The sequence below is a fragment of the Arachis hypogaea genome, chromosome 20 (genome assembly GCF_003086295.3).
Source record: "Arachis hypogaea cultivar Tifrunner chromosome 20, arahy.Tifrunner.gnm2.J5K5, whole genome shotgun sequence".
NCBI classification, from domain to species: Eukaryota; Viridiplantae; Streptophyta; class Magnoliopsida; order Fabales; family Fabaceae; genus Arachis; species Arachis hypogaea.
The window spans coordinates 92,080,391-92,104,858 of NC_092055.1; the positions used below are offsets into that span (position 1 = coordinate 92,080,391).

The 24,468-nt window shown below is 36.4% G+C and overlaps 1 long non-coding RNA gene across 2 annotated transcripts; it reads right to left on the bottom strand.

Annotated features, from left to right (window-relative positions):
* Positions 1-2,121: 2,121 nt before the first annotated feature.
* Positions 2,122-9,936, bottom strand: LOC112785055 (uncharacterized). 2 transcript variants are annotated; one of them, XR_011878592.1, is made up of 5 exons: positions 9,256-9,936; positions 6,171-6,376; positions 4,462-4,548; positions 2,602-2,879; positions 2,122-2,403 (listed from the first exon to the last, which is right to left on the bottom strand). It is a non-coding gene; the product is annotated as an uncharacterized lncRNA (long non-coding RNA). The 2 variants fall into 2 exon arrangements; XR_003194148.3 differs by having other exon boundaries at positions 2,122-2,879.
* Between the last annotated feature and the right edge of the window lie 14,532 nt (positions 9,937-24,468).

The following is a 24,468-nucleotide window of genomic DNA, read 5'->3' on the forward strand; positions in this document are numbered from 1 at the left end:
TTAAGTCTTGTTTGCATACCTCCATGAAAGTATCTTGAGCAGAAAGTTAAGCACTCTTCAGCCAGATATGCCTCTGCAATAGAACCCTCGGGCCGACTTTTGTTGCGAACATATGACTTTAATGTACACATGTACCTTTTCCGGAGGATACATCCAACAAAACTACACCGGACCTCCCAATCTCACCTCATTTGCTAAATGAATGGAAAGATGAACCATTACGTCAAAAAAACTAGGGGAAAGATCCTCTCAAGGTAGCATAATATTTCCACAATCTCTAACTCCAGTAGATCTATCTCTTCTAGTGTGATGAACTTTTTGCACAAGCGACAAAAAAAGAACTTAGTCGAATCAACGGAATGGCCACATGATCAGGAAGGATGATTTTAATCGGTATTGGTAGTAAATAGTGAAGCATAAAGTGAGCATCGTAGGTCTTATATCCAGAAACTTTTCTTTCTCCTAGATGTACACAGCGTGATATATTCGAAGCACTACCATCAGGTAGCTTTGTTGTCTTCAAAACACCACAAAAAACTGACTTCTCTGCAGCAGTCATAGAAAAGCATGCCTTTGCCAACTTTGTTCTCTTGCCATTATTCACCTCCTTTGGTTGAAGATTTTTTCAGATACCCAAATCTTTTAAGTTATATCGAGCATTCAAATGGTCCTTTGTCTTTCTTGGGATATCCAAGAGAGTTCCAATTACACTGTCAAGTATGTTCTTCTCTATGTGCATGACTTCTAAGTTGTGACACAGTGAGTTCTTGTGCCAGTAAGGCAATTCAAAGAAAATTGATCTTTTTTTCCAATTTCATAGAAAACTATTTGATGTACTTTGCTTCTTCCCAAAGACATTCTCAACATTTTATAGCATCTCAAAAATTTCAGTTCCTTCTATAACAGGTGGAGGGGGTCTTAATTCCTGCTTCCCATTAAAAGACCTTGTATTGGTTCTCCATGGATGATCCATGGGTAAAAAGACACGATGGTCCATATAAACTGTCTTCCGACTATGTTTTAGTTGTAAGCTACAGGTATTTTGTTGCAACAAGGGCAAGCCAATTTTCCCTTTGTACTCCACCCAAACAACATAGCATAAGCAGGAAAATCATTGATTGTCCACAAAAGAGCTACCCGCATTTGAAAGGTGTCATTCTTTGACGCATCATAAGTTTCGACCCCTATTTCCCACAACAACTTCAAGTCTTCTATCAATGGTTGTAGATACACATCAATGTCTTTACCAGGTGATTGTGGCCCAGGAATAAGCAAAGAAAGCACACAATATTCGGGTTTCATGCACATCCATGGAGGCAAGTTGTATACTGATGCGCATAAACTTGTTATGCTACGATTTAGGAAATTGCACGATCGGCAAAATTCCTTCCGGCAAGTGCACCGGTTATCGTCAAGTAAAAACTCACAATAGAGTGAGGTCGAATCCCACAAGGATTGGTTGAGTGAGCAATTCGGATTAGAAGTGTGTTCTAGTTGAGCGGAATCAAGATTGAGATGAGAATTGCGGAATGTAAAATTGGCGGGAAAAGTAAATGACAAGAAATTGAAATGGCGGAATCTTAAATTGCATGAATTAAAGAGCAGAAACTAAATTGCTGAAATTAAAAGGGAATGGGGGTGATTGCATGAATTGAGTTGCAGAATGTAAAGAGAAATTGGAAATCAGAAATGGAGAATTCATTGGGTGTTAGGAGATATTGAGATCTCCGAATCAAAACATGAATATCTCTTCTTCAACCAATGCGTTCATTAAATTTTGCTTGGCAATCTTATATGATTGGATCCCAATCCCTTGGCTCACCAATTCTCTCTAAAAACAAACAAATTCCCAATCCCTTGGTTTAAATGTTCATAAGAAGAGATGATGCTCGATCACTGATTATACCACACAGTTTCATGAACCACAATTTGGTAGGATTACATGTCACAATATGCATCCAAACCCCAATCCAATTCACTGTGAGAAAGCTTCTCTAGCATGAATCCTCCATTCCTTTCCCAAGGTTCCGAAGGATTCCAATTATGGGTAGTTTCTTTCCCAAGACAACTACCCAATGGAATTAGATCGAGAAGCTTTCTAACAAAATTCAAGAGAAAAGATTGAAGAAGAAGATAAACTATTATTGATTCATTGAATTACAATAGAGCTCCCTAACCCAATGAAAGGGGTTTAGTGAGTCATAGCTCTGAATTCAATTACAAAACTAAAAGAAAATGATCCAAAGTTCTCCAAAAGTTTTTTTTTTAACTTAAATTCTATCCTATTTATACACTTTCTATATTGAGCTTCTGTTGTGTTTCTTGGGCTTTGAGGCCTCTCCCTGCTTTCCTTTTGCTTTGGGTTTATGATCCATAATCTTGATGAGGCTGCTGATCCAAATTCTGTAACATTCATTGAGCCAACTTAGTGATAATCAAATAATGACACATGACTCAACAAATTGAAATTTCAGACTCATCAATCCTTCAGGCCCAATCCCATAAACCATGATATTCAATTGGGTTTCATACCAGAATAAGTTTAAGTTAATGTTTGTGCTCAAATACTAACTTAAACCACAATATTTTTGGTCCAGAAACCTTTTCCAAGAGTATTATCATTCTGGCGTTTAACCTCCAGTTTGAGGTCAAACTGGAGGTTAAACGTGGAATGCTTCTTTGGTGAAACTTTTCATTCTGGCGTTTAACCTCCAGTTTAAGGTTAAACTGGAGGTTAAACTTCAATTCCAGCATTTCTTAGCCTTCATGATTCTGGCGTTTAAGCTCCAGTTTAGGCTTAAACTGGAACTTAAACTCCACATGTGATATTCAAGCTTCCTTAATTGATTTTGTTGCTTCCTTGCTTAGCCTCTTCTTCCCTGAAATCATCCAAACAAATGCATCAAAGTCTTGCAAAATTTCATGAGAAATCTTCCATTCATAGCATTCAAGTAATATAACTAAAACTCATGGAATTTGCATCAAAATCATATTGTTTGGATGGTTCATTGCTTTGTTATTCTTTTAACCATTCTTGGTTACTTTAAGCTCAAGAAAATGCATAAAACCACTAAAACTAACAGAAAAATACTAGTGAAACTAGCCTAAGATGCCTTGGCATCATATACCATCAGCATCACGGGCCACGTGCTCCATGAAATGTTCATGCTACGAAATGGGTTGAACCCATCACTTGACAAGCCTAGTCTAATATTGCGAGATTCTTTTGCAAATTCTTCATCTATTTCATCAAGGTTCTTCCATGCCAAGCCATCAACAGGATGCTTTAACGTCCCATCTTTTACGCGCTCCTTATCATGCCACCTCAGACTAGCTTCCGTCTTTGAGCACATAAATAATCTCTAAAGTCTTGGAATTATAGGAAAGTATTTCAGAGTCTTTGCAGGAATAGGCCGACATTTCTTATCAGGTTGGTTCTCGCTATTATCACTAGAATTTTTACTATATCGAGAAGTTCCATACACATGACATTGTTTTTCATCCTTTAGTTCTTTTCTATATAGGAGGCAATCATTAGGACAAGCATCAATTTTTTTATAATCCAGACCTAAATCTCTTATCATAGCTTTTGTCTTATGGAAAGATGAAGGTATGTTAATGTCAGGCATTGCCTCTTTTAATAGCTCAAGAAGTGAAGTGAAGGAGGCATTACTCCAACCGTGCAAACACTTTAACAAGTACAGATAGATGGTAAAAGATAATGTAAAAAATTTCTTGCAACCCAGGTATAACTCTTAACTTGCCCCATCTATTAAATTGTAAAAATTTTTAGCCTCTTTATTTTGACCTACAATAACACCCTCAGCATGAGATACATCTCCAAATGCATCATTAAGCAGTCCTTCGATGTCATCGCGTGCACCTTCTTCATCATCCGTGTCATCGTCAACTACCATCAGGATTGCACATTCACCATGATTAATCCATGTTCTATATCCCTTAATAAATTCGTCGGCTACTAAATGGTCAAAAACCACATCCCTTCTATACCAATTAATGTTACAACACCTCTTACAAGGACAATGAATTTGTCGTCCATCCGGTTCTCCCTCGGAGTATGCAAAGTCTAAAAAACTAATAACACCATTGATATACTCTTTGCTATACCTCGGTAGATCCATCCAATCCTTTGGCATATCACAAAACCTAACCGATAATTATTAAATTTTTTTGGAGGAAAATTTATAAGGGGTCGCAAAGTGAAGATAACAAGAATAGAGGAGGAAGGGTGTTATTCGCTATAAAGGGAATGGGCAATGAAAAGGACTTTGAAAGCCTTGTAATTAGGTTGGAAAATAGTTCCTAGTCTTAGAAGTAATTCTCTAGAAACCTATTGAGGTAAAGAAATAAAGAGAAACATAGAATTTATAGTATAAATATAATAAATTAAATTGCAACTTCAAAACTAACAAATCAAAAGAATTAAAGTATGCATTGTACCTTGCCATGACATGATCAACGTTTTGACAAAATCTGCTTGGAAGACCTTAACCAAAAACTTTTGCCTTCAATCTTAACCACGAATAACTGTAAAAATTACAGACAAAAAAAATTGTAATTTCCATATGCAACCATTTAACCACGAATTCAGCACAATCATCATTTAGCAAGAATTAAATTGATATAATCAAACAGATTTGGGACCTAGCAGCAGCAGCAATTAAATCATTCAAGAGATAATGACAAAACAACAAAATTTTTAGTGTATAAATATTTCTATTAATTAGAATTTCGTTTATCACATATTGAATTCGTGAATAAAGGAAAACAGATGAAAAAGGACATTGGACTATATGAAGAAAGTGATAATAATAAGAAAATAGACATTTCAATGTTGAAAAGATGTAACTGGCATGCAGAACAAGACAAACACAATAATAATACACAGCCTTTAATTTGCTGCAAAAATATTAAAAGCAATCAATCAAATTTTAAAAATATTTAGGATTAAACGAGCGTCCTGAGATTTCTTTTAAGTTTAGTGAAATTTTTTATTTACAAAATATATATTAGTTTTCTTCAAACTTATTTAGTATTATTGCACCTGAAACTTATATCTTATAATAAAACCTAATAACATCATTATATATATTGTAAACAAAGTTTTTAAAAAATTAATATAATTCAGACAACGGAAATTACTTCATGGTAATGAATTTCCTTAAATCTAGATATTTATTTTGTTTTTACTTAAAAGAGCAATTTGAATTGGATTTTTTAAATAAATAAAATAATTATAGTATTTATTCAAACCGATATTTACAACACTGCAAACTAATAATATATATTTGTAAATAAAATATGTTTAATTTTTTTAAAACATATATTTCGTTTGTACTATATAAATATTTTTTTTACATTTATTAGTAAATATTAGATTTACTTAAAAAAATTGGGATCCAATTGAAATTCTGACTTGTTTCTATGTATAAAATATAGCACCATTTAATGTGATAAAATCATAGCTCTAGTTTCTAGGGATGCCTCTCAGCTGGGGCAGAAAAACTTAAAAAGCAAGCATTATATGCAGAAGCTCATGATCCAAGCCAGCCTAAGGCTATATAGAATTATAGATGATTTCATTTCATTTATATATTCATTCTGATTTCTTAAAAGAGTGATGCAAACTGTCCCATGTTCTATTATATAAGATAAAGGGTACAAAAATTAAAAACAAGACAGATGCACAAGACAGGTGCACAAAATTTATTATTATATATATTTTTTATTTTATTAGACAAATTATTCTTATTGCCAACAACAAGATCACCGCACACAAGTAGATAGTGATAACATTATTTTCGATAACAAGGTAGCACCCAAGCTTTTAACTTAGAATTGTACTTAAATTGAAGCAGGGCCAGAGGGTCTTTAGGCAGTGTTTGGATTGTGTCAAATACAAAAAGAAAGAGATCTATTTAAAAGACATTCTCTCAGTCTCTGTTCCGTTGTCTCCATATTTTCATTCCAGAACACAATCCAAACAAAGCCTAAAGATGCACAATGGCTCTCATCATTTTCATGGAAGCACCAGCATTACTGGAATCAAGGGGGAAGAAAAAGGGGTAAAGCTCATATCTAACATAACAAGAACTATATAGCACTCTACAGCTTTTATGATTATCACAAAATGTGGAAAAGTTGCTCACCGAAATAGCCAAACACTGGGTATAATATATCTCAGACAAGTCCCTTGTGCATTACACCAACTCATAAAAGATATCTTAGACAAGTCCCTTCCTGTGTTGGCACAACAGCCTCTGCTCTAATTGCCCCAACCGGATAGAAGATGATGGTAGAGGCTGGGTTGGTGGCTGTGAGCACTACTTCTTGTGATGTTTCTATAATCAAATGACTAAAAGAAGTAAAAATAAAAATAAATAAATAAGTTCATATATTTCAAGTAATCAATAGAGCAACTTTATTCTTGCTCTAAAAACAAATAATAAAGATCTACAAATAAGGGAAGACAAAGAATGGAGATGATAAAATGCAGTATTAAGGCAAGAGCAATTATTTTCGCTGCTAGCATAACATAATTAAAGCACCAATACTCATTGAACAGACAATAAAATATTGAGATAATGGGTCTAAAAAAGAGAAGGAGGAAGAAGGAAATTGAGTATATGTATATATTGGCAATTTATTTATATCAATGTGATATGATGTGTTCTACGTGTGATATAAAAGAGACAGCACTAATTGCTATGTACAATAACAATAGAGTATTAATCTTAATTAATAAGGAAATAAATCATAGACATAATCTTTCTTTGCCCATTAACAACAATTGCTTCGTGATCATATATAACAGAAGCTGTCACTGCATGAACCCAGCACAAACATAACACCATTACACAAAGCTTCTTCCCACTCATAACACCAGAGGAGTGGCGGCAAAGACAGTAGACACTGGTGGTGCTGGGTGAGCAGTGAGAAGCAGTTAGAAGATGATGGCAAAAGAAAAATCACAATATAGAAATCATAGTAACAACCTAAAGAGAAAATCATAGTAAAAAAGAAAAAAATAGAAAACGAAAAATAAGAAGAACATAAATCAACTAATAGAATCAACCAACAGAATAGAATCACAGTAATAACAAGTTAATTACAATAATTAAAACAGAAAACTCAAGTAATAACAACATAAATTAGAGATGTAAGATTCTGCTTGAAAGGGTACCAAAAATTTTCAATCAATCCAACTTGAAAGATACAAGATTCTACAAAACCACTATTTTTCAATGTGTACATCTATAAACCAATTTCCAGAAACTGGTTTCACATTCTAATCCGAAAGAAACCAAATTTACTCATAGAAATTAATTTTCATGAATTGAAATTTTTAAACTTTTAAATTCACTTAGTCATTCATTTCTTCTTTCTTTTACTCCTAATATGTCCACCTCCTCTTTTTTTTTAGTATTAATGAGTTGCCTGTACATTGGAAGGAAAGAAAAATCCCAAGCAATATCATTCCATTTAAAACCCTTAGCGTGTAAAAGTGATCACATCTATTACAATTAAAGAAAATCAATTATATTAATATATGAAGTTAGAATAAATAAACAAAAAACATACAGATACAGGACTATTGTTCAATACACAATAGAGATGTATTGATGTACAATTTGAGCATCTGAAGCCTCTGCTCTGCTGCATCTAATTAAAGGTGACATCATTGAATCACTAAATTAATTAATTGTTCAATATTGAAAGCAGGTGCAAGAAAAGGATGATTATATCTTGATAGATGGCGACTGCACCCTAAATTTTAACTCAGATTACTAATGTACATCCAATGCAGACTAGATACATTTCAATAAATAAGAGCATTTGGTTAATTAGATACTTGCTGTACCATCCATTCGCTCAAATTAGATGCTGTAGATATATAACATTGAAAAATGAAGTAAATTAACCAAAGATTACATTATTTGGTTCTACTTTGGAGGAGACAAACCATAATAATCAAATTACAGTTCAAGCATCAGTTTTAGCCACATCTGAACACATTCTAGATAACAAAATTTAGTTTCACAGAATTATAACCTAAACTCAAAGTAACTCGGTCATGTGGCGCTTATCAGTTTATTCAGTTATAATCAGCTGTATTTACAACTCTCTGAAGATTTTATTTTTCTCCCATTTAAAACCGTTTGCAGTGTTCTGGTCTATGATTTTTAAGCAATAGACACAGGAACATCTCAATGAAATCATAAAACAATAATAAGCAAATATTGATTAATGCCGCCAGTTCTTCTTATTTTATGTATATATAAAAAGAAAAGAAATTATAAAATTCTAACTATATTTTGGGGTAAATGGTATAATGTCTTATCTCTTCTGTTGTACTCTTGTAAGTTAATCAAATTTTAATTGATTAGACATGTAAGTAATAAGCTTTATAAAAGTTTAGATAATTTTTTTTTGATGTGTTGAATCACTCACAGACCATAAATATAAAATATATAAGTATATAACCTATTATAAGCCATCACAACAGTGGAATAGCAGGTGGACTAGTTGAAACTTGGACCAAGATACACAACAAATGCAAGAAAGTATAAGATAAATTACTTTAATCTATTTATTTTTACACTGGTGAGGGCCACAAAAAATTAACAATTTCTAGTAACAAGATAATCTACTAAAAGCTTATTTGATTTCAATCACGAATACCATGTCATCAATTCAAAAACCCTTTACAACAAAGCACATTCAAGCAGTTACTTGCAAAACTTCAATATATCTCACAATGTACAATTAAGTAGCTAACCTTGCAACACAAATTTAGGATTAAATAGATCATCAATTTTACTCCATTGACCAATGGGTCACACACAAAACCTAACTTACATGGAATTCAGGTGATTCTAAGGCTTCAAATCTAGTATTTTTATAGCACAAAGCTCAAATTTCCAAACCCAAAACCAATTTCCAGAACTAACAATGAGCTAGGATCAAGCAAAAATAAAAATTAACATAGCAACAGCACCAAAACTTATTTCAATTAATCCATAAAGATTGGAACTTTAAACAGCAAGACAATAATTTTGCATGCAGAATTGGGTATTCGATGGAATCAACTTAAAATGTCACCGGACCCAAATACGATTTTAGCAAAAAAATGGCGTATCTGGCTCATGCATCAACTTGGTTACTCTCGGATTTCAACATTCTAATTGAAATACAAGAAATAAATAAGAGCATAGTTGTTGTGTTTCTGATTACCAAGCGATTGAGAAAGCGACAGGCCAAAAGAGCACTACAGTAGCACCTTGCAAGGTCGTAGAGCCGAAGTGGTAGCGAAGCTCAGGTGGTGATGCAAGTGCGCGGTGAGCGTAGTAGCCCCTCGGGCATCAGCAACTCGGCGGATAGAGAGCTTTAGCCCAATGGACTTCTTATTGATGAGTCTCACGACCTCTTAGCTAGAGACTGGGAGAGAGGAAAATTTCTGCGTAGATAGACTTGCCAAGCTAGGGCTTCATATCAACTTCGTACAGTCTTCTAAGAAAGAAGAGGAATTTATAACTCGGTACATCGATCTCAATAGTTTTCTAAAATCGGACCCTAAACCCCTCAAATTTTAGAATCAAATGGAAATTAATACTTATCTAATCGATGACGTAAGCACAGAGAGGACGACGAGAAGCGCAGAGATTGACAATGGTATGGGCGCGCGACGATCAGTGCAGGAGGGTTCACGACGGTGTAAGCTTCACGATCTTCACGACGGTGTGGCGCTGAGTGGTGAGTGGGGACTGGGGTGCGATGATCTTCGTGACGGTGAGGCTTTACGATCTTCGCGCAGTGCAGGAGGCAGGGTTTCCTGAAAGGGTTTTCTTCATGTTTTGGACTTGGAGGGTTTTCTTCTCTACTGAAAGGGTGACTTCTGAGCTTTGGAGGGAATGAAAATTTTCACTAAATGTGAGCTTACAGAGTATGTGTTCTTTACACCGGGAAAAAGTTAAGAGGAGGGAAAAATTTACTAAGTGTCAAATTTTTTGCTCTAGACACATTAGGCATCACTTTTAAAATGCACCCAAAACTTAATAAATAGGCTACTCTCTAAAAGCGTCCCCTTTGATACGAAAAGTGAACCTATAGATATCAACCTACGGCTATGCTTTATAAGTGATTTCTAAAATACCTAAGGCTACACTTTTTAAATGATGCCATAATTGTGTATCCTTTTCTCATATAAAAAGGCAACACGGAGAAAAGCGTAGCCTATTCATAGAATAGGCTACGCTTTTCAAATGTAGCTTAAAAAAAGTGTGGCTGAATGGATATTTTTCTTGTAGTGGTGGATCTTAAGCTGGACATTGGTGAGGTTGCCGGAAGAGCTTGTTTGAGCCAGTTGCAGATTTCAAGCATGTTTGAGACGGAGAATTCAAAAAGGCTCAACAAGATGAATGGAAGCTTCAGGAATTGTTCCAACAGTTGGTGATAATGGGGCATGAGGATTTCAGTAAGGATGGTGAAGGATTGTGGAGATATAAGGGAAGAATTTGCATACCAGATGTCGGGAGGTTGAGGTAAGATTTGTTGTCGGCGGCTCACTACAGTGGATTTCCTATTCATCCCGAAAGTGCGAAGATGTGGTATGACTTAAAGAAGATGTTCTGGTGGCCTGAGATGAAAGGTGATGTAGCTATAGTGGTCTCTAAGTGTTTGACGTGTCAGGAGGCGAAGATAAAGCATCAGAAGCCATCAGGAATGATACAGCCTCTTGAGATTCCTCGGTGGAACTGGGAAGGAATCGCGATGGATTTTGTGACCGGTTTGTTGAGGACTAGGTTGGGATTTGATGTGGTTTGGATAATCGTGGATCGCTTAACCAAATCCGCTCATTTTCTACCTATCCGAGTGAACTATTCTCTGGAGGAGTTGGCGAGAGAGAACATCGACATGGTAAGATGATGATGAACGAGATGCTTTGGCAACTTGTTGAGTTGGCAACGTCGAAAGTATGAGGGGAGTGTTTAATTTTTTCGAGGGCGAAAATCTTTTTAAGGAGGGGAGGATGTAAGAACCAGATTTTTCACAGATAAAATCATTTAAATGCCCAAATTAAATTCCATAAAGTTAGAATGAGAATTTGGGGATTTAAATATAATTTTTTAACTCAGTAGATTTTTCTGAGACAGGAAATGTGTTTTCTACGAAAACCGTGAAAAATCGTGAATTGGCAGTCGAACCGGTTGAACCGGTTCAAGTTTATCCGGTACTGCGCGAAAAAAAGTGAAAACAGTCAAATACCTTAGAAAAACATTAGAAATGGAAAACAGGGGTGTTAGTGTTAAAGGTTTGACCCAAAGTTGGGCCAAACGGGCTAAAAACGCTAACAAGTTGGACCGGGTCCAAGTTGGGCCCAAGCCCAACATATAAAAGGGTTCATTAATGAACCAACTCAGTACAACACAATCACAAACACACCCACATCAGCTGAAAGGGGAGAAAGAGAAGAAACCCCCATGAGCACTATTCATCTTCTTCTTTCCAGGCTCATATCTTAAGCTACGGAGCTCCGATCGCCGTACCGTTTGCGGCTACGCGTTTCTTGTGAAGAGCTCTAAAAAGCCATACAAGAAAGTAGTGAGGTAACCAAGAAATATTTTCTATTCTTCTCTACAAAGTTTTGAAAATCTAGGGTTTTGGGTTAAGTGAGATTTTATGATTTTGGATGTTTAGGTTTGCTCTAATCCTTGTTTAGCCTTGGACTTTGGCTATCAAATCTGTTAGGAGAGGTAAGAGATACTAAACCCTTGTGAAATTTGATTTATGTTAAGCCCTAGGTTGATTGGTGGTGATTTATATGTGTATAGCTTGATTATTGTGTAATTGGGAGCTTTTGGAGCTTATTGGTGCTTGTTGGAGTGGAATTGAAAGCTTGGTTTGGAGTTGAGAGCTTGCTTGTGCTCATTTGTGGGTTAAAGGCATATTAGGAATCGGCCAAGTTATGGTTTTAGTTTCCTCTATGTAGTATATAATATTCATGGACACTTAGGCTAAACCCATAGGATAGGTTTGGATTTGAGTGGTTGTTTGAGTTATTGAATGATGATATATGATGATTTATGATGGATTGATGATTGTTGGGTTTGATCATAATGATTGTTAAGGATATGATGAGGATGAATGATTGTGTAGTTGAAAAGTGAATTGTGTGATTTATATGATATTCATGTTAATGAATTGGTAAAGTAGCTGGAAAATTGTTAATGAGGTTTGATATATGTGCTATACAGAGGTTGAGATTGTGGAGGAGGAAAGATAAGGGAAAATGTGGTAAGTTGGGTGTAATATGATATAGAGGGTTGATTTTGATGAGAATTGGATTTGGAATGGTTTGGTTTGGTTTTGGTTATATTTTTCAAAGAATTGAGGATTTTGTGTTTTTGGGTAAAAGTTAGTTTTTGATGAACTTTGTCTGATCATAACTTTTGCCTCGGTTTTCAACATCCAATGAAACTTGTCTAGAATTAAAGATCTTTGAAAACCTTTTAAATCAATATAAAATTTGTGAAATTTGGAATTTTTTAGAGGAAGTTATGATCATTCAAAGTTGGTGTTAAAATTCTGAAATTCTGCAAAGTTGCAGAATTTCAGGATTTTCTGATATGTGCGCATGCACAGCCTTGTGCGTACGCACAACCCTGCGTAAATTCTATTCTGTACGGATGCACAGTCTGGGGAAAGGGATCTGGTAGCAGTGCTAGCACAGCTTGTGCGAGCACACATCAATGAAGAATTACGACATGTACGGACGCACAGCCCTGTGCACACGCACAAGTCGGGAAGGGACGACTGTTAGGGGCGTTCGCACAGCTTCTGCGAGTGAACACATTTTATCAATTTTAGTACCTGTGCGTATGCACACCCCTATGCGTACGCACACTTTCAAAATCTTTCTGGGCGTGTACACGCACATCCCTGTGCGGACGCACACACGCTGTTTCAAAATTTTAAAATTTGTTTTCAACTATTTCACCTTCCCAACAAGGTTGTAAGCTTCTTTAACACCATTTTAAGGCATTTGGGCTAAATTTTGAGTATGGGAATATGAGAGATAGGTGAAGAGTTTTAGTTAATGATTACCATTAAAGATTAGAGAACGGAGGTTTAGGTTTCTGGTGTGCTAAGGATGGGTTTGGTAGAATGTGAAGGGAGAAAGGTGTATGAGTCCGAGATTCTGACGAACTAGCGAGTTCGGAATAGAAAGTCATGAATAAGTGATGGTTGTGATGAGTTGAAGATTTGGAAATGGATGAGTATGGTGGATGGAATGAGAATGAGTGGAAGTGTGTTATGAGGAGTGACCTCTGAGTTTGATTTCATAATTGTAATATGCATTGCTATCCGTCGTAGGGGCTGTGGCAGTATCCCGCCTACGTTTGGATGTGAGGCTTGGCGTTGAGATTATCACTCATTTTGATTACTCCAGAGGAAGGTGGTAGGGCACGCATCCCTCGGAATATTTCCCTCTGAAAGGAGAAGGTGGTAGGGCACTCTCCCTCGGAATTTTCCTCCTGAACATGGGTTTCTCTCTGATTGCAAGGTGGTAGGGCACTAAGCCATGGAATCATGCGACAACCAGAGGAAGGTGGTAGGGCACGCTCCCTCAGAATATTTCCCTCTGAAAGGAGAAGGTGGTAGGGCACTCTCCCTCGAAATTTTCCTCCTTATGCGCAATAGAGAAACTAATTTGGGACTTGTCAGCTGGATTTGCTGTCGGGTTTGGCACAGTAACCGACATGTGATATCACAGCCAATAGGATAGACATTCATCATATTCATCTTATACATGTTTGTTTTCTTTGACTACTTGAGTTTGCCTATCTGTGTAATATGCCTACTTGCTTCTTGAATTACTTGATATATACTTGAATACTACCTATGGTTTCCTTGCTTGTATTATCTGTGTTTGTCTGGTTTGAGGAGGTTAGTTAGGCGATGGCGATGGGTTTGTATGGAGGATAGGTTGGTGAAGGCTGTGGTACAGCGGTGTATGGTTAGAGTAGAAAATCCTTTAAGAATAGATTACCCCTTTGATATACTAAGGTTCCAAGTTTGGTTAAGGTTTTACATATTATGCTTTATGGTTTAGACTGCTTTAAGCTTGAACTCTTGTGATGGATATGGAGTCTAGGATTGCCTTTGGCGTCCCGGGTCTTATATCCTACATCACTGGGTACTGTTACCATAGTGAGAACCTCCGGTTCTCATACCATACTTCTGTTGTATTTTTCAGATGCAGGTCGCGACCCACTTCGGTGAGTTGACTGGTTGGTGACAGAAGCGGAGGATCCGGACACTTTTTTTGGAGTCTTTTGATTTATTTTGGACATGTCTCTCACTTTTGTATTTTGTTTTTTCTAGAGGCTTGTATTTGAGAAAAAAAAACTTGTATAAGCTGTTTTTACTGTCTGGTTTCATATATGGTCTGTATATGGCTGGCCGGCTTAAACTCCGCGAGCCATGGCTTGATTCTTATGATATTATTCTATTATATTTTATTATATTACATCTGTTTTCTTGTGCTTTAAGTTAGTAGCTTTGTTACCACATTTTGCGCTTTTCAAATCCTTTTTCGAGCTATATCCTTCATCAGACTTCTAGATTATACTATTCTTTCTATATATATTATATGTATAAGCTTAGGACTGTCGTAGCCTTGATCAACCTTTGCCTTACGACGCGTGGTAACGTTTAGACTAATTGGGGTGTTACACGCCACAGTGAGACAGATGAGAGAGATCGAGCTCCAGCGGAAGAGAGAGAGACAATAGGAAGAGGAGAGAAGAAGATGAAGAATACTGGAAAACCTTCAGAGACGTGATTCAACGAGAGGGTTTCTGAAACCCAGAGGAAGAGTAAATTTGATTTTTTTATATGTTTTTATTTTTTTGTTTAAATTATTTGAAACTATAAAATTAGGATTAATTGAATTCTAAAATTTGATTAATTTAAAAGGGTATTTTTGTCTAATCAAATAAAATAAGGATGTTTAAAACTTTTTATAAAATTAAATAAAAAATATATTTTTATTTTTATTTAATTAAAGGTGTGTTTTAGTAAAAGTGGTGATATAATATATATAAAAAAAGAAAAAATTAAATGTTGATGTGAAAAATAAATTTCATGTGGCTTGTTACTATTTGTCCATATTTTAAACGTATCGGTATGTATGAATTTATCATCGTACCGTAGCAAACACCTAAAATTATAGACGATATCATCAATTTTATTAGATTTAAAAACAATAATTCACAACATTAAAACCAACAACGCAAACAATAACTTAGATTGATTTTTTTTTAAATATTCTAACAAGTAACAAGTTTCACTAATTTTTTTAATTAGTATTTTTTAATAGAAATAAATAGTTGTTGAAATTTAAAAGCCTTCACTTGATGGAAACAAGAAATGTCAATTGGGAAAATTGCTGTTATGTTTGGTTGTGCCCTTGTGTAATTTTATCATGTTAAAGTGTTTAAGTGTTCTTCTTTTATTTGGTTTAGTTTTGTGTTAATCCTAAAATATTGTTGGTATATGCAAAATTGTAGTATTACTTGTTTGTCATTGTTGGATAATTAAATTTGGTTATTTTTTTTATCATTAGGGTTAAGTATTTTTTTCGTCCTTAAGATATGCGATCAAAATCAAAATCGTCCTTCACCTTTTTTTTATATTACGATCATCCTCAACATTTAAAAATGCTTTAAAATCATCTTTTTTTTTAATTTTTAGACTAAAATATCCTTCATCCTCTCCTCTTCACCCTCCTCATTTCACTATTTCTCAGCCTCCCTGCTCCATTCTCTTCACCAAAATCTTCAACAACAACACTAACTTTTTTTTTAATTTCAAAAAATCAAATAAAACTAACACAAAATCAACGATAACAATATATTTAGATTAAAAAATCCATCGACAACACCATCACATTCAAATTCAAGATAAAAAATTTCAAAAAATTCAAGAATGACTAATTTAATTGACCAAAATAGACCAATGTTTCCAAATCCGTTTTGTAACACCCTAACTATCAAAGCTCACGCTTCCGGCTGCGCAGCTCTGATAGCTCGGACATTACGACGACTCTTATACTATTTACTACTAAAATATGAGCCTGTTTAAAACTTTAAATCGCAATACCGCTCCAAAAATACTTTCGTTCGACAACGCACATCCATAGATACCATACAACTTACAAAAACTCATAAAGAGCACATACATATATATACATATACATATATAATTTTACAAGTATTATCCAATACAGAGCCTATCCCTCTTACAGAATATATCAAGATAAAGGCGAGGGTACAATAAATAATAGTCTAAAGCAATACGAAGCATCACAACAACAATTAAATAAACTCTTCGTGACTTCAGCGCCCATATCCTGAAAGGGGAAAAATGTAGGGGGGTGAGAACATCATCCTCGAAAGGGTTCTCAGTAGAGGGTTTTTGGGAATTACTGTAATAGGATACGTGAAGATAAACCACACCAGTGATTAATAACCGACTTATGCCTCTTTTCAGAAACAACGGTTTACAGTAAAAGAGAAATCTGAAATCCTTTTCTGAAAGAGGAAACTGTTTGTTTAAAACAAGATTCAAAAGCCTTTCACAAGGTTTATCTATGCTGAACCAAAATAGCCTTTCATGTCCAAACCAGAAACACAAAACCGAAACCAACCATCGGTCCATCTCAATTCAACCACGGCCCTAGGCCCAAACAATCCAACTAACAACTAATCGCCACAATCCAACAGAGTCCCAGTTGCAAACATAGATAGGAAGTTCAAGCACAAACAGACAGTTACAACAAGTAGGACAAGTAGCAGTTAATCTCAAGTAATCACATAGGCAAACCAAGTACAATATGCACATGCAAACAATGTCATATAGATGTATATGATGCATGCCTGTTCCTAGTGGCTGATGATATCATCTGTCGGTTATAGAGCCAACCCGACAAGTCCTGGTAGCTAACCATTGGACTGTCCCTCTATCGCGTATCCCCAACTCGAGTTATACTCATCATAAACTTGATCATAATCATGATCCATATCCATCACCCTCACTAGTGAATATTTACGGGGGCGAGCTCATCCGGGGCTTTCACAGTGCCCGGCCACACTTACGACATTAGGGTCAGCAGAGTCTCGAGTCTCCACCTGGAGCACATGGTGGCTAGCCACTGCTTTCTCTCAGGGAACTCGTGCCTCTGATAGTGGAAGTGCAAATCACAATTATCAATAATTCAGCATATACATGCATTCATTCTCATCCATGGATCAACATCCATCTCAGCCATCCGACTCACGGTTCAATCTAGAACCAGCCAATATTCATAGCATACACAGCCATTCCAGCTCACGGTTCAATCCAGAACCAGCCAATATTCATAGCATATATAGCCATTCCGGATCACGGTTCAATCCAGAACCAGCCAATATTCATAATCATACACAGCCATTCCGGCCCATAACAAAACAGCACTTCCACCAATCAACATTATCAAATTCATAAAATCGGCATTTAAGCCATAAATCACTTTTTCTCAATTCATTTCACTTTGAAATCAAGTTTCAACTCTTTTCAGCCTTGGCTTTAAAGATCTTATTTCTCAAATCATCTCAGGCTCATAAGCCACTTTTACTCAAGGTAAATTCCCCTTTGAAAACAATGCCACTCTTGGCATCCTCTTTCCAAACTTCCATAACCATGGCAAGTTAAAGATTTATTTTGAAACATTCAAAATCATCCATTCAACAATGGGATTTTTTTTTAACAAAAGTTCCTTAGCAGAGTCCCAAGTCTTTAGGGGAGAATAACATAATTCATTTCGCCAAATTCATTTAAAATCATTAAAACATTAGCTTTCCGGTTTGAGTAACAAATTAGGATCTAAGCCATACCGAGTCATGTAATCAATTACTCTTTTCAAAGCCGTTTCCTTTACTTAGGCAAAACCAACTTCAACCCCCATGATAATTTCTAAGGCATTTCAACTGTTCAAAATTGTTTTAGTCTTGCAAGAATTCAGAATTCAAGGAGTACTTAAAACCTTTCCCAAAACATTTCAAAATGAAACTTGTCAATAGACATTCGGGTTCTTTCAAAGTCATTGAAACTCCTCTAATTGAAACCCTCAAGTCAAATTCAAAGGCATTGCCCTTGCCACATTTAAAACAGCTTTAAAACATAAGTTTCATCTAAATAACTTTCTCCTGAAAGAGATACAATGCCTTTCTTAAGAATCAAGACTAAATCACAAGTTTCCCTTTAATAATTCATTTTAAAAACATGAATCATCCTTTTCTTGATAATTCAAATAAAATAGTAGAAGTCTTTAACTCATCATTTTTCCAGACAACATTTCAATAAAGACTCGGATTTTATAGAAATTTCGGCAGCATCTCCCCTAAAACTTGGACTTTGCCACCCGGTTCGGGTCCCAACTAAACTATTCCACAATCCTTTTCAACAGTCCAGAATCCAAAATCAATTCAAAATCAAGCTAAATCCAACAGTCGCCTCATTGGCATATCTCAAGGAAACAATTTCAAAATCACACCAATATCAACCGAATTAACTCATTTCCAAAGCTTTAAAGAAACGGTTCAGCAACAATCATTTATCAAACCAGATCATTTGAAGCAAGCCAGGCTGAATTCAAGAGTGGATTCTATTTTCCACATTCTCAATAAAATTAACTCAAATCAATTCTCAATGGGTTAAACTCGATCTCAAGGCTTTAAAAGAATCAACTTGAAAAGCATTTCGTTTCACAAAACCACACAACAATTCAACCAACAGACGTTCATAACCAACCAAGGCAAATCAAGCCATACATAAGGCCGATACAATCACCAAATACACATTCTCTCACATCAGTATCCATATGTAATAATTCCAATATATAAAATATAGTTTTTGGAAAGCGCCCCTACCTCAAAACGCAATTCCATAACCCAAACGTCTCACAGAGTCCTTTCTGCCTCAACCCGAACTGACGGCAACCAAAACCTTAGCTCCCAATCACGTTCGCAATAACCATAGCAACACTAATTGTAACATACAATAATCAGGACTTGATCTCACGTTACCAAGACTCATATTCATTAACCAAACACAACAGAATACTAACGCGAGATTATTCAAAACATAATTTCTTACCGAAACAACACAATGTGGCAGCTGCAATTTTGAACCGGCCCGACAACAGCTCCGACGGCGGCCAGAAGCTTTGGTGGATCAACTATAAAAACTACGCAGCATTAAAACCTTCTCGAAATCTAAAAAGGCAGAAACCTCAATTAAAACCCTTACCGGCAAACTTTTTCGGCGACGGCAGCAGGGTCTCAAGTGGCAGAAGCTCAGTCCGGAGCTCCGGCGACGATTCTGGAAGTCACAGAACCACTCCCAGTGGCCAGAATCATAGAGATGCAGTTCCCTTTTCCGGTCAGATCCAACGGCCGCAAAAGGATCAGCCCCAACTCGCGACGCCATTTCCTCCTCCCTTCATGCTTGACGGCGGCAGATCTAGCAGGAAAGGGACCCTCGGCGCAGCGGAACGGCGGCGGTCAGTGGCGCGTCAGCGGCAACTGGACGCAGCTCCTCCAGCTCGCGTTTCTTTCTCTCCCAGCGCTGCCCAATCTCGGCCTTCCTCCTCCTTCGAGTTCGACGGAAATGGACCCACGGCAGCGTTGTGCTTCCTCCACGATTGCGGGCCCGATGGTGGCGCAGCAGTGAGGACGACGGCGGCAGCCTCCAGACACAGCGCCTTCCTCTCCTCGCACGCTCCTCCCTCTTGGTTCTCCATCATCGGCGACAGAGACGGTGCAGCGAGGATGCGACGGACGGCTGTGGAACGCAGCTCGTGGTGAGGTGCGGTGAGGACGACTAGCGGCGCGGTGAGCCTCCTTCCCCCTCCACGCCGACGAACCCATTCTCCCTTAACCCTCAAATTCGTTTCTTCCTTCATCTTACAGCTGCTACTGCGGTAGTATTGGTTGGAGGAAAGGGGGAAAGCAATTGCGTTGCTGCTAATAGGTTGGGTGGGAAGAAAACCGGGTCATGGGTTAGGGTTATTTGAGAAAATTAGGGCTAGGGGTATTTTAGTAAACTTCTAATAAAATTGTGGATAATATAGTAATTGAAACCCACATTAAATCCAACACTAATTGCATATAGAAAATACTATTTTCTCACCAATTTTACAAATTATTTTCCATAAAATGTCCAAATCAAAATAATTAGAAATAATATAATTAAACCCTTTATTTTTCAAAGTAGCAGTATTAATATTTAAAATATTAATTATTTAATCCAAATTATATAGAAATCCTTATTATTTCACAACTACCAACTTTATAATTTGAATATAGAAAATAATCCAATAATTATAAAATTGGATAATAAATCATAACTTGTCTCAAATTCAATAAATCACAACTTGCCTTAATTATCTTTAATAAAATAATCTCTGAAATTAAGGCTATAAATAACTATATGATTTGAGACTTCATCATAATAAGAATTTTCAAAAGTTCTGGGTCTTACACGTTTACCTATTTAATACGAAAAAAAAAAGAACGAAGTATCTACGAAGCTCGAAGGCGAGCTATCCCCTTCGCATGCTTTGACTTTCCGACATAATGCAGTTGGGGAGAGTTCCAATCCCTCACTCTTCTCTACTTAGTCACATTCGCATTCTGATGTGCTATTTTTCCTTTTTGGGAAGAAATTCAACTTAATTTGGAGATTTCAGCTTCAACCCAGGTAATCAATAACAATATATGCAGGAGGTAGAACGAAGGCGTGGCGCTGCGAGAGAGAAAGAACGCAAGTCAGCACTGTGCGAGAAAGAGCGCAATAGAGAAGAGTCAGCGCCAAAGGAGAACGTCAACAACGACGTCCTTTCTCACCGGCGGCGCCTTCTTCTTCCTCTTCTCTTTTTTGTCGTCTTTATTCTCCACCCTTCCCTCTCTTCTTTTCTTCGTTTCTTGCTCTCCCTCCTCTCTTTGTGTTGTTGAAGGAAAAAGAACAAATGAGGGTAAATGATGGATGAAGGGTATTTTTGTCCAAAAATTAGAGAAAGGACGATTTTATAATGTTTTGTAACGTTGGGGATGATATTAATAACGAAAAAAAAGGTCGGAGACGATTTTAATTTTGACCCAAGATCTTAGGGACGAAAAAAATACTTAACCCCTATCATTATTTATATATGTTTGTTCATTTTATTTTTATTATCTAAAAAATAATGTTTAATAATATTTTTGAAGTGAACAAGTTTAAAAAAATAAAAAAAAAAAAACCTTTTTTTTTTCTTTTTTAGAGAGAATTATAGGTGCAAAAATTAAATCGAACTAATCGATACGACCGTAAAATCAATAAGGCAAACTCTAAATCGACCCAATCGAAAGTTCTAACCATTTAAGAAAGAAAATCAGTGCGAATTGAAGCTAAACCACTAGTCAATACACGGTGAATTAGCACACTGCGTGGGACCTCTAGCATGTGTAACAGCTTGGTAACCACTAGGCTAAGCTACTTTTCATTATATTTAGTATTTTTTTAATATATAATTTATTCGAATTAAATTATATTCTTAAAAGTTATATTTATTAATTATAATTTAAATAGTTCGACTAATAATTTATCAGTTGGAGGGAGGTACTTTTTTTGTGATTAGCGTCTATGTACCGCAAGTGGGTTCGGGCGAACAGCACAAGATAAGGTTTTAGGAGGATCTAGAGAGTTTGGTCCAAGAAATACCTTCGGGAGATAAGATTTTCTTAGGAGGAGATTTAAATGGCCATGTTGGAAGAGAAGTGACTGGGTATGGAAGTATTCACGAAGGCCATGGTTTCGGGGTGATCAATGCCGAGGTTAAAACTATTTTGGATTTTTTCTCAACCTTTGACCTTCTTATCACAAATACATGTTTTAAAAAGAGAGACGAACATCTTATAACCTATAAGAGTGGCATGACAAGTTCTCAAATCGACTTCTTCTTGTTGAGGAGAGTCGACCGAAAATTTTACATTATTGTAAAATTATTCCGGGAGAGAGTTTAACAACACAACATAGGATGCTTGTCATGGATTTTGGCGTTGAACAAAATTTGAGAAAAAGACATCGTTGAGGAGAGTCAACCGAAAATTTTGCATTAATTGTAAAATTATCTCGGGAGAGAGTTTAACAACACAACATAGGATGCTCGTCATGGATTTTGGCGTTGAGAAAAATTTGAGGAAAAGACATCATATGAAAAACCCAAGGACGAGGTGGTGGCGGATAAAAAGTGAGGAACAAAGAAACTTCCTAAGACGGGTAGGAGAAGAGGCAAAGTGGGATGGGAATGGAAGCGTGAAGAAGATATGGAGGGAGATGGCAGAAGTTATCAGAAGAACAGTAAAAGGAAGTTTTGGTGAATCTAAAGGGATAAGACCAAGAGACAAGGAATCCTGGTGGTGGAATGCGATTGTACAAGAAAAGATAAAGGTAAAAAGGGAATACTTTAAAGAGTGGTCTTTATGCCGCAATGCAGATAATTAGAAAAAATATAAGGCGGTTAAGAACGAGACAAAAGTGGCTGTAAGTGAAGCAAGAACAAGAGCATATGAGGGTCTCTACTAGTCTTTAGGCACGAAAGAAGGAGTAAAAAATATATATAGAATCGTAAAGAGACATGAAAGAAGAACGAGAGATTTGGATCAGGTTAAATGCATAAAGGATAAAGACGGAGAGGTGTTGGCTCAAGAGGAGAAGATTAATGAAAGGTGGAAGAGCTACTTCTATGGGTCTTTTAATGAAAAACATAAGACTCTTCCGAGCCTTGGTCGGTTATGCATAAGGGAAAAAGATCAAAATTTTGACTACTATCGAAGGATTCGTGACTTTGAGATAAAAGAGACTCTAAAGCAGATAAAAAATGTCAGGGCAGTAGGACCTGATAATATCCTGGTTGAAGTTTGGGAGGGCCTTAGAGAAAAAGAAATCAATTGGTTAACTAAGCTTTTTAATGAGATTTTAATGTCAAAGAAGATGCTTGATGAGTGGAGAAAGAGTACCTTGGAACCTATCTACAAGAATAAGGGGGATATACAAAGTTGTGAAAACTATAGAGGGATCAAACTCATGAGCCATACCATAAAGTTATGGAAAAGGGTGATAGAATGGAGGTTGAGAAAAGAGGCACAAGTAACAGAGAACCAATTTGGTTTTATGCCAGATCTACCACCGAAGCGATATACCTATTAAGAAGGATGATGGAGAGGTATCATAGTAATAAAAGGGATCTACATATGGTGTTTATTGATTTGGAAAAAGCATACGATAGGGTGCTAAGAGAGGTCTTATGGAAGGTTTTAGAGAAGAAGAGGGTAAGGATCGCATATATTCGTGCAATTAAAGACATGTATGATGGGGTCACAACAAGTGTGAAGACTCAAGGTGGTGTGACAGAGGAATTTTCTATTGGTATAGGATTACACCAGGGGTGTGTGTGGTTGGGGGGAATTATAGAACATTCCCAGGAATTTTAAGATGGGAATATAAAATTCCTATGTGTGGTTCAAAGTTAAAAAAAACATTCCAAGGTAACTTTTATTCCTTGGAATTGAATTACCACTAATCCAATTCACATCTCCCCCCTAATTATCTCTCATTCCAATGGGAATGGAATGTAAATAATGAAACAAAAAGACTAAATTACCCCTATTATTTAATACTAGCCTTCACCTTCTTCTTCATTTTTCTCTCGAGAACGAACCCTAGCAAAGCGGTTTTTCCCCCAAATCAGTGAGCTTCACCAACGCCACCGCCACCGGAGCCGGTACTGGCGCCGCCATTACTCTAAACAGAAGATTCGTCTCCTTCTCTTCTCCAATTCATGTTCACACTGCTTTTCTCTGTGAATTTTCTTCGAATCTCATATTAAGGTTTGAGTTTTTTTCCAAAACAGTGGAGGCTTCACCAACGCCACCGCCATCGGAGCTACGCCGGTGCCACCGTTACCCTAAACGGAAGACTGGTTTCCTTCTCTTCTTCGAGTTCATGTTCGCATTGTTTCTCTCTGCGAATTTTCTTTGAATCTCTCATTAAGGTTTGGGTTCTTTTTATGCTTTCTACATCATATTACACTAATTTCCTGCAATAGACTGCTAATTTGATTAGTTATTTTTTATTTTGCTTGATTTCTTATACGTTCTCTATGATTATGTTGCATGCAAACAACATATTTGATGATTTGCCTCAATAAAGAGTTTAAGCTTGTGACATATTTTTACATGCTTAATTTGGCTTGAATATGACAAAAATATATTTTTATATGCTTAATTTGCCTCAATAAAGAATTTAAGTTTATGGTTTCTTTTCTTGAATCTGACAAAAACATATTTTTACATGCTTAATTTGGCT